Raw genomic sequence first — 11,262 nt, 5'->3', positions numbered from 1 at the left:
TTTTTCTGTATGAAAGAGCGCCCTGTGGCCTCTATATATAGGCTACAACAGAAATATGCAACTCCACTGCTCCACAGCTGTATTTAGCCCCTGAGTGTCATGTGTTGTTAGAATTAAGCTGCAGTCTTTCACTCGCTGGTTCTTGGTGTGAATGTTTATTTACCAAATTCATTAAAATATCAGTTAAAGTGACTGACCCCAGGTCCATACACTGTAGCTAAGTTACAGCTAGCTTGATTAGCTTCCGTTCCTTACTTGCTAATGTTATTGCTTGCAACATAACATTTTTGTTGTCTGGCTGCTTCACCAGCTGACAGTAGATGTTAGCAAACATTTCTATAGCCAATAGTGATGTGACAAATGGTTAGCCATTTAGCTATCTGGTGTTAGCCCAGCAGCTTTGTAGCATTTTGATTCAACCACCTGGTGGGTAAATCAGCTAGCTTTGCTAGTTTGCAAATTACCACAGATTCTGCAAATGATTCTTTAGCTAGCAGTGATGCGGTTAGCCAGCTAGCTAGCTGTAAAACATAAGTATAAACCCATGTAAAATGTATGTTATCAGTGCCAAAGATGCTAGTCCGTGTTAACCGCAGTTCACCTTTTGGCCACAGGTCTGTTGTTAATAAAGTTTTCTGATTTCTGATTGGTCCGACCTATCTCAGCCATTGTAGTGTCAAAATAAACTTTATTAAACACACACTTTACTACATACTTTACAATGGACACCTCACACATTTGATCTGTATTTTTTTTCTATTTCCTGCTTTTCCTTCTTAAAATGGAAACGGCCCACCTGAGGAAAAGTTTTAAACTCCTCCAGGGGAAGGAAGGAAACCAGACCCACCCCCCTCTTCTGGAGGTCACTCAGAGCCGGCAGCAGCAGCTCCCTCTGCGGGGTGTGGGTTCCCTCCTCCAGGTGTGTTTATTTACCTGCTGGTGTGCGCCCGGGCGGGAACGCTCGCTCATTCGCCTCCTCTCCACCAAAAGATCCACAAGGCTGGACTGTACCACTGTGAGTCCCAGAAGGAGGGGAGGAGGGGGGAGTCAGGCTGTTTTCTTCCAGCGGCACGTCAGCACTCAGTCTGTCTCCGCTTTTGATTTAATTACCATACATTAAAAATCCCTCTTTGTGTGTTTACATTGAAATAACCCGCTCTATTTGTATTTGTTGCAGATTTATTTTTAGCAGAGAACTTTCCAACACCCCGGAGAACTCCACGGCTCCATCTTGCCTTTTGATTGACCACTACATATTTTTTTTTTCTGTGCTGAATTTTCCTGCTGCTGAAGAGACAGAGCGAGAAAACACAGCAGAGAGAGAGAGAGAGAGAGAGAAAGGAAGGAGGCACGGCGGAAAAAAAACACACAGGAGGAGGAGGATAAGTGAAAAAACAGGAGAGACGAGGGAAGACTGGAGGGACAGGCTGCAGCAGAAGACGTTGCGCAAGTGGAGACTGTATTTTTAGAAGGTCCCAGATTCTGCTTCGCATCAGCTGATTAAAAGGTGAGTTTGTCCTCTTGTTGTTGTTTGTGTTGTTGTTGTTGTTGTGGAAAGTGTGTGCATTTATATTTTGACTGCATGCACAGCAGTAGCAGTAACTGCCATCATTTTTGGAAGCACATGGTAGCTTGATAAGGAGCGAAAGTGCGTGTTATTGACGCGCACATGTGGCACAGCCAGCGGCTCTTTGTTGCTCTCCCTTCCTCCCCCCCTCCCTCCCACCTCCCTCTATAATAATGACCGACCCTGGCGTGCCAGCACAGACAGAATATAGGCCAGTATTGACAGGATTGTGCTGAATCTGGACCTCCACCTCTCTCTCTGTGTGTGTGTGCTTTGGAGCCACCAGGCGCACCTTCCTTTGTGGTGTTCAGGCAGTTTTGTTTTTAACGCAGCAGACGGCTGCAGCACCGGCAGCTTCACGGTTAAATACTTTTTTTTTTTGCCATGATAGAAAAAAGGTTTCCTGTCACTAAGTGGATGGAGGGAAGGGGGGTGTTGATCTTCTGAGCAGGGCAGTGTTGCTCTTTACGCGCCAGAGGAGGGTGTATGTGTCAATGTCAAATGGAGGTGTGCCCCCCCAGTGTGTGTGTGTGTGTGTGTGTGTGCGCGCGAGCGCGTATGGCTAAAGACCTCTTAGAAACAGTGTGCCTGAAAATCTGTCGTTTCATAAGAGACTGCCCTTATAGAAGGATATAGCCGTGGAGTGGAGTGGGGTGGGGTGGAGTGGGGTGGTGGGGTTGGGGGGTATTTTCAGTGTCGTGCCAGACCAAGGACACACACTCACACACACACACTCACTTTCTTTCCTCTGTCAACACGCACACACACACACACACATTTAGGTTTTCACTGCACACACACGTGCACGCGCATATTCTGTGTGAGTCATACCGCATTTGGAGACTCGCGGCCTCGCTGCTCTTTGAGTGAAGTGGAGCCCCTGCTGATAGCTCACTCTCTCTCGCATGCACGCGCACACACATTCTCTCTAACACACACATATACACATACAGGCAAGGCCAGATTTCTAGGCGCACGCACGCACACACACACACATAGATGTTTGTTCCAGAATTGTTTAACATGGAGATGAAAAAATTGGGAATTTAGATGTAGAAATACAACTAGGCACAGTCAGAGTGTGCTGGTGGTGGTGGTGGTGCTGGGCGTGGTTACTTCTGACTACATTAGATAGAAACTTTCCTTAAAGGGTCAGTTCACACAAATGTTCTGTGTGCTTTCCTGAAGATTTCTGCCTCTTGACATTTACTCAGCGCACATGAGTGACATTTTATCTGAGCTTGTTTAATCTGGGTTTATTTAATCTGTGCTAACCGCGCTCACTGGAGCCTCTCTGTCTTTCCACCTCTGTGCTATCAGCGTGTGGACAAAGAGATCTCAGATATGTGTGTAAACCTGCAGCTGGAATCTGACACTGTTTGAGTCTGAGAACTGGAACATGTGTTCAACATGCTGGATCCTGTGTCATTTCAAATGTATATAACATGGACGTCACTTTTGGAGACACCATCAAGTGGCCATTTGAGGAAGTACAGTTTTTGACAGGCCCACATTCTGTCCTGGAATCAGCCTCTTACCAATCATTATGACATATTCTTTACCTAGACACCATAGGTTCTCAATGTGTGGCCCGTGGTCCAATGGCGGCCCACAGAAACATTTCTGGCGGCCCACACTGAATTACAGTTGTTAGTTTTAATCCAACTGTATCCCCAGGGATTTTTTTGTGCTTTACAATGTTTCTCAAGTTTTGCCAGGTTTAGCCCCACATGTGTGTATTGCACATTACTGGATACAGACCATTATGTAAACTGTAGAGATGCAACTGGGCCATTGAAATGATTACATAGTAATCATAGTATTTTTTGGCTCTTCTAAAGACGTGTGCCAGCTGTAGCCTGCGTCTTAGGCCTGATGTGTACTTATAGAACCAGAAAAGTATATTTGAATGAAACAATAGGAAATGGCTAAAACTCTCATAATGGAGTAGAAACATGTCTTCTGGCAGTATGGTGTCAGAGAGAGAAAACTTGTGGGAACCTTCCGTCTGAACGAGCTGCGGCGGCGGCGATTTGTTAACGTCGTGGCATTCGCGTCTGTCAGGGCCCAAAAATAAAGCCTTCAGCTGGAAGGGCTGCCTTTTTTGCCCCGATGCTGCAGCCCTGAGTGTTTGTGCTCCGGCCAGACTAATAATCCAAGGAGATAAACTTGTTGACATCATTAAACTGCGGGGACAGTTTGCTTCCTGAGCTGATGGTGCCTTTAAATCCACTGACCAAAAATCAGTCAGGCATGAATGCTGTCGCTGTTTGGACTAACAGAAGTTAGACTTCACATGTCAGATAGCCTGAGCTGCTTCTATCTCTGAACACGTTGGCGGCTATCGACCAACCTGACCTGGTTTCTGCCATCAGCGTCACATCGATGTCTGACCTTTTGCACTCCGGGCAGCGCAGGAGACGCACCACATGAAGTCGTATAATGACATTAAATATTGCATCTTTGCACCAAAGCACAGATGCTCTTTGTTCGGAGCACATTCAGGCCGTCACCTCACCTGTTTACTCTACCAATATTAACATTTACTCCTGCAGTGTTTGCTAATCCATCAGTGTTGACTGCAGGGAATGACGCTGTGCTTGACCGGGTAGAGCGTTCATGGTTGCACAGTAGTGAGGCACGAGGGTTCAGATTATTTATGAGTTTATACACAGGGTTGGAGTGAATTCATGTGTGGAAACAGCCCCATAAAATATGAAAATATGATAAACTGAGTTAACGTCCGTCAGTGTAAATATGCACATCTCCGAGGGTGTTGAAATGTGTGGAGATGCAGCAAACTAGGCCAGTAAACAGCTGTAATTGGACTCTTAAGAGGTGGATTCTGGTCCCAGAATATCAGGGAAGTAAATGCTGTTGTCATCTCCATGGCGCAGAAATAGTCCTTCTGTCGAAGTGTTGACGACGCTTAAATGATCTCCGTCAAAGGGCACGGCAGCTGCAGGCTGCTCCAAGGCCTCCATCTCAGCGCAGCAGTGATACAAAGCCAGAGATTAGAAGGGAAGTGTGGTAGGAAGCCCACTGTGTTGTTGTTGTTGTTGTTGTGTTGGATGGTGCCATGGATCTGATGGTCAGGTCTGTGGGTGGGATGTCATCTTCAGAGTTGTGTTTACTGCACTGCTCATTTATAGCAGAGCCAGCTTCTGTCTCTGTGCTATGGCATCAGAAACAACACAAACCACCTTTGAAAATAAGACACAGAAGACACGATGTCACTTTTAGCTCCACAACAAAAGCTCGGCCCAGCTTAGACATAGACATGCATAGCTAATGTAGTATTTTTTCCACTTTCTATTGTTTTAAAGGTAGGGTAGGAGATTTCATTCTGATGCACTTTCTGTTAGATTTCTGTTAGAACCAATTAGTTTGGCAGTTTCGCTTTAAAACGAAGAATATGAATCATCTGTGGAAGCTATAAAACGCTAAAAACATCAGCCAATCCTGCGGGTGGACCCTGCACTATACTACGAGCATTGGCTGGTTGTGACTCTCTTCCTGCTTTGCGCGCACCAGAGAGGTACGTGCATGATGGCCGAAGTCACAGACCGCAGCTCCTCTCCAGGTAATGTGCGTCCATGTGATTGGGAGGCGTGGCTTCTGGGTGAGCACCGAGAGAAAGGGGCGTGTTTACTTTCAAAATCTGGCTGACTCACTGAGTTTTCAATATCTTCTACCCTACCTTTAAGCTAAGCTAGGAGATAATGGCCATGTTTCTATTCCAACTCAGTCTTACAGCAAAAATATGTTGTTAAACTAGCAGACTACAAATTAGATTAGATTAGCTAGTTTAAATGAAGTGAAGTGAGGCAGCCAGTTGGCGGAGTTGCTATTAGCGATATTAGAATAACTAGTATACTCTTATACTCTGTACTTAACTGCATTTAATGTAACTTGATACCTCTGGCACAAGAATTTCCTTCGGGATTAATAAAGTTTTATCTTTACTTATTTTAGCACAGAAGCACGAAACAGGAAGTGAATCCCTACACTACAAGATGATGTTAAAATCGTACATAAGATCAATTATTTTCATGTCGTAGCTAGTACACAGATAGCAAGCTATAAGCTGGCTTAATAGCTGGGACATTTGTGACATCAGTAGATTTAGGACCTGTAGCAACACTGCTAAAGGAGGCGGGGTGATGGCAAAAGCCAGTATAGGCACTGTTGTGTTTGTGGTGCCCCCAACTGGCCAAAAAGATCATGAGTACATCTTAAACTATGCTATTTAATTGTAATTTTCACTGTTTTCTCAATGTTTTATGAATTAAATGGATCTTTATATTTAAATATAGTGTAATTTGTAGAAGAAAACATTATATATATATAAAATTCACTGTTGTGCTGTGTGTATATATAAAGAAAAACCTTTATTTACAGGCCCTACTGTAGCTCAGGCTGTGCACTGTGGGCACCAACAGAAACATTGATTCTTCTCTGTTGACTGTGGGCTCAGCTCAGTGTGTTCATAAACCTGGCCAACATGACACCAGAGACGGTCAGAAAAAAACAAAAATGCACAACAAACACTGAAATTTGAGACAAAAATGACACATTTGGATGGAAACCAAAGCGACACAGCTGGGATGTTTGTCCTGCAGTTTTGGCAGTGAACCCGGGGGATTCTGGGAACTGCTGTTATGATGAAAACACAACTCTCTACACCAGACCAGGTCCTAGAAATTGTGTGATGATGATTGTAAGTTGAAACGGTGCCTGTGAAGGTGAGGACAGACCTGAGAGTTTTGTGTATTTGTACTGTGTGTAGATTGAAGAGGAGCTGTGTAGGTGTTTGTAGATGAAGTCTAGTCTGAATTTTTGTGCGTTTGTCAGCCGAGTTGTTGGCCTGCAGGAGCGTCTACATATCAGTCTGTGGATGTTTTATTTTTTTTTGTACAGTGTGTAGGCGTCTCAGAGCAGTCTCAGCATCTGGGTCAGTGCGTATGGATTTGTGTAGGTGTACAAGATGTACAAGCATCTAGTGTATGTGTGTGTGTGTGTGTGTGTGGGTAACAGCTCAGTGCTTTGCCTGATGGCCAGAGGCCAGAAACAGATAGGCCAGGAAGCACAATGCCCCGTCTGTTCCCACGAGTCCCAACTATCCCTCACAACAACCCTATTTTTAGACGTCCCAAACTCCATTCATCTTTCTGTGGCTGGATGTGATGCAGATGCATCTTTTTTTTTTTTTTTTGTGGTGCAACATTTAACACTCCGACCTGAATTTGTGTGTTCCTGTTGCATAATCAGGAATGTTTGTCAATAGATCCACAGGCAGAGGAAGAGCCGCAGGTTCGTGCCCCCCTGCTGGTCTGTATAATATCTACGTGAGGTGCATTCCTGTTGAGAAGATTGTCTGCAGCTGTGTCACAAATATCCTAGCAACGGGGGGGAAGGCACCACGACGGAGGCCGACTAAAGATACAGTAATGGATACATGTGTAATAACGGCGAGACGGCGACTTTAGACAGACTGCTGTTAGCATAAGGGCTGCAACTAATGACTATTTCAATAGTCAATGACTTTGGACGCTAATTTGTTGTCGATTCATTCGCCTCCGTGCTGCCACTTGAATGTATAAAGCTGAAGATCTTGGGCCAAAGCCCTTTCTTTGTTTTTTTTTAAAGGGAAAGTGTGTGTGTGTCCGCTCACTCATTTTTCACATCTGTCCGAAGTGCATTACCTTTATCATGCAGTCTGGTGCACCTATTCCTCCTCGCCGAACTAACACATGGCTTATCCTGGTTTCAAACCCACAGTCTCTTGCACCTAAAGCGCCAACCATCCCGCTATGCCACGAGGCCGTCGTTAGAATGGTTCTAACGACCCATCGACTACTAAATTAGCTGTAGACGAATTTTTCCATCAACTATTTCATCGACTAGTTGTTGCAGCCCTAGTTAGCATTGATTAGCTGTCGACCATTTTCTTTGATTGGCCACTTAAGGGAGACACTAAAAGTGATTCAGTCCTCATAGACCTCTGTGTAAAAACGAATGTTATTAAAGCATAAATAAACCTGTAGCTTTAGCTTTAGCTGCAGCCCTGGCATCATAATGTGGAGGCAGGATTATACATGTTAAAAAACAGAAAAAGAAAAGTAGAAAAGCTCTCTAATGAAACTATTTGGAAAAGAGATGGCTGCGACTCAGCTGGCCTCGTTTCCTGGCAGAGTGAGCTGAAGAAATTTTAGGATGTGTGAAGTGCTCCCATTTTTTTCTCCGACTACATTTTGCAAACTTTTAAAAAGCAGCAGAGCTTAAAAAAAACAACGAATCAGCGGTTCTTCTTTAAACTTTACACATGAGCCTGATCAGGATGAGTAGAGCTCAGAACACTGACACCAGTGGATGAATGATATTTGCTGCGAAGGGTCACCACAAACAGACATTTGTTTTTTAGAAGGAAAGAGAAGCCCTTAAGTTGTTCCCCTGCCTCCAGCTGTTAGTAACTGTTTACAGAACACAGCAATCAATGCAATTTGGCACCTGCTGTAATAATAGCTCTGAATCATTGACTCCATTTTTATCTGCTGGAAGCTGTGACAGGGAGGAGGAGGCATCCAACCGATCCATTATCCATTCATACATTTTTAATCTTCCTGCATATTCAACCACAGATATGGTAAATGTTTTCTGAACAGTTGGACGTCAGTTGTTCTGCTCTAATATTGTTTTCATTTTAAGGCAAAATAAAGTGAGGCATTATCAGTGTGAGGGCTGAATGACGCACACGCATGCAGCCATCTTTGTGTGAGTCATTTAATGCACATTAGGTGTGATTAATGTGAACTATGTGGGGCAAATGTCATAGAAGAAGAAGACGGAATCATGTGACCAATGATTCTAATTTAAGTATGTGGAGCAGGCTGTGACGTTAATGTCTGCTATATAGACCAAATTTAGGTCATGTAGAAGGCTGCAGTTCCTCAAATGGCCACCTGAGGGTGAATCGAAAATTCAATCCCGACTCTACGGGGGTGAATTTTGATATTAGGTTATGGATGACTATAGGGAAGTTGTCTCAGGTTGCCTGGTTACCACTTTTTTCCCACCATTGACCTTGGGTTGAGAAACATTCGTTCATCTTTACAGTTTACAGTCTATGAGAATGGCTCCTGTTTTAATCCACCAATCCAGTGGCCATTTGAGGAACTGCAGTTTTCTTCGGTCACGTCCTCCAGAGGTTGGCATTTCGATAATAGTGGCGGTCTTTGCTTGTGTTCTTGAACCATGTTTAGGCTAGGTGTTATCATCTATGTAAAAAAAAGTGTGTGTTGGTGGAAATTTCAAAGACTCAGATTAACTGTGTATGTTTAGAATGTGGTCCCCAAGTACGCTCGAAAGTACCGTAATAACACACGCGATAATTACTACAGATCCATGACATCTGCAGCTGTCCACGTCTGCTTACACAGGGGACCCAAGCTGTGAGCCAGACCTCACATCACCCAACATCAGCGGCCGGCCAGCACTTATACTCCTGTGTCTGCAGTCCGCTTCCAAAATCTCATGGAAGGCCTTCCAAGTACTTTTTGGCAGCACCACGTTGTGGTTTTGGATGGAGATGAATGAAACCCGGGTGTAATGGTTTCAGATTTTGGTGTCCACATATTTTTGGGTATGTGGCACAACGTCATGAAGTGTTGTTACAAAACAGAATAAAACATTAATCGACAGTTAAGAGAGCCTCGGCAATGGGTACCCTTGAAACCGAATCCCCCGTCTGGTTGGAGATTAGAGGATAGAGCTGCTGATGTAGACAGCACCAGTCACAGTTTGTCGGTTAAATACACATAGTTATGTTATTAAAGCTGTAGAATCAGGACTCACGTTATAGTTTTGGATTATTAGTCTTCTCTGTTGGGCTGCAGCAACGATCAGGCCGTTTATCTCCATCAGCTTTTAGCCGATGGCTCCAACAGATCGATTTACCGTAGCTTGAAGGTCAATTAGTGTGTGTGTGTGTGTGTGTGTGTCTGCGTCATGAGCTCATCTGTTTGCCTTATGACCTGAATCGAAACCATCGATTCTGGTCGTCTGAATCCCTGGTTGTTTATTGATTTATTTACTTCATGGAGCTCAGATGAGGTGCTGTCTGCCGCACAGTCACATCATCGCTCAAGGTAATTACGGCCTCGCTTCTGGAGCGGCGAACAACAACACAACACAAGACAACACAAGCTCTGTTCTCCTCTTCAGTTCTGCTAACCCTCGGATGAACGTGACGTCAATCGCCACCATCTTGTTAGTAATCTGTAGACCACCACAGTTTTTGTGCCAGGCTGCAAAGTTGGACATGTTAAAGTTGAAGGTTTACTCACCTTTGAAGCCACCCTCAAGTGGCCATTAGAGTAACTGCAATTGATTGTGATTGGTATGATTTTTAGTTCAAACATGACATATCAGGAAGGATTTGTTTTGGTCTTCTTGGCATAGCTTTTAGCCTGTGTGTATCTTATCTATTTTAGCATCCATTGTAGCATTATTGTAAGTTAGCATGTAGCCTATCGGCTCTTACTCATGGGCCAATGTGCAGAGAGAGCTAACAAGACTAGCAACATCATCCACTTGGAAATGTAGCTAAGTTAGCGCTGATTCCCAGTAGCTGTTGATTTCTTGCAGTGCAACATCTGCGGTCTCATTGAAAAATTAAAGCAACATTACAGGAAGCTAGCAGAAAGCATTGTAGCTGGATGTCTGCCTCTCTCATGAGTCCAATTCCAGAGACCGCTAACGTGCAGCAACAGATAACCACAGTGTTCTGTTCATTAGAATTAGCTGCTTGTGTGGCTGTTGAAGTGACACTGTGCCGTTAGCTATATTTAGTGCCCTCTACACACACACACACACACACACACACACACACACACGGATATGCATCAAATTTCCAGTATGACCAAACGTGTTGAATTTCATACACAGTCAACATGAGTGGATGACCAAACTATCGGGCAATCAAATGATGGAAATATTAATGTGTGTGTGTGTTAAAGGAACATTTTTACCATTTGTCATTTTGAAATGTTAGTATTTTTGTCCATTGAATTAAAAAAGGGTTATTTTTAAACTTATAAACACCAATAACTAATAACTGATAAAATGGAATTATTTGAATATTAGCAAAAAGCGTTCTCACGCTTTGTCCCCTCCCAGGATGGACAGACAGACAGAAAGACAGAGACTGGATGTCTGAGTGGAGGTGAGGTCATGATGGAGGGAATAATAGGTGCCCTGAAATTGAGAGAAAGAACTGAGCAGAGCAGCTGAGTGATGAGCAACAGAGAATCTGTGGAGACGAGGGGCCAAAGTGATCTGCTGAGAGAAAACAGGCTTTTCTAAGGCTTGGCTCCGTGAGGAGACGAGGGGAGCTTTGGCTCCTCTCTGGGTCTCCATGGTGGCTGCTGCTGGGCCTCCTCTCTCCCCAGACATTTGTCGCTCATTTCTCTTTTTTTTCCTCTCTATTTCTTTGCAGAATTTCACACACTTCACACAATAAGCTTTAAAAACGTCCTCGCATATCAGATGTTGCACATCTTTCCATGTGTTTACCATCTTGTCACCCTTTACTCACACCTCTGGCAGGGCTGCACATCACTGCACACACAGCGTAGCTGTACCCAGGTGTGACAGCGGTGAAGCGGCGAACACGATTCGCTTCAGGACAGAGAACA

The sequence above is a fragment of the Parambassis ranga genome, chromosome 5, assembly GCF_900634625.1.
Source record: "Parambassis ranga chromosome 5, fParRan2.1, whole genome shotgun sequence".
Lineage (NCBI taxonomy): Eukaryota > Metazoa > Chordata > Actinopteri > Ambassidae > Parambassis > Parambassis ranga.
Note: the sequence above shows the minus strand (reverse complement) of the source record.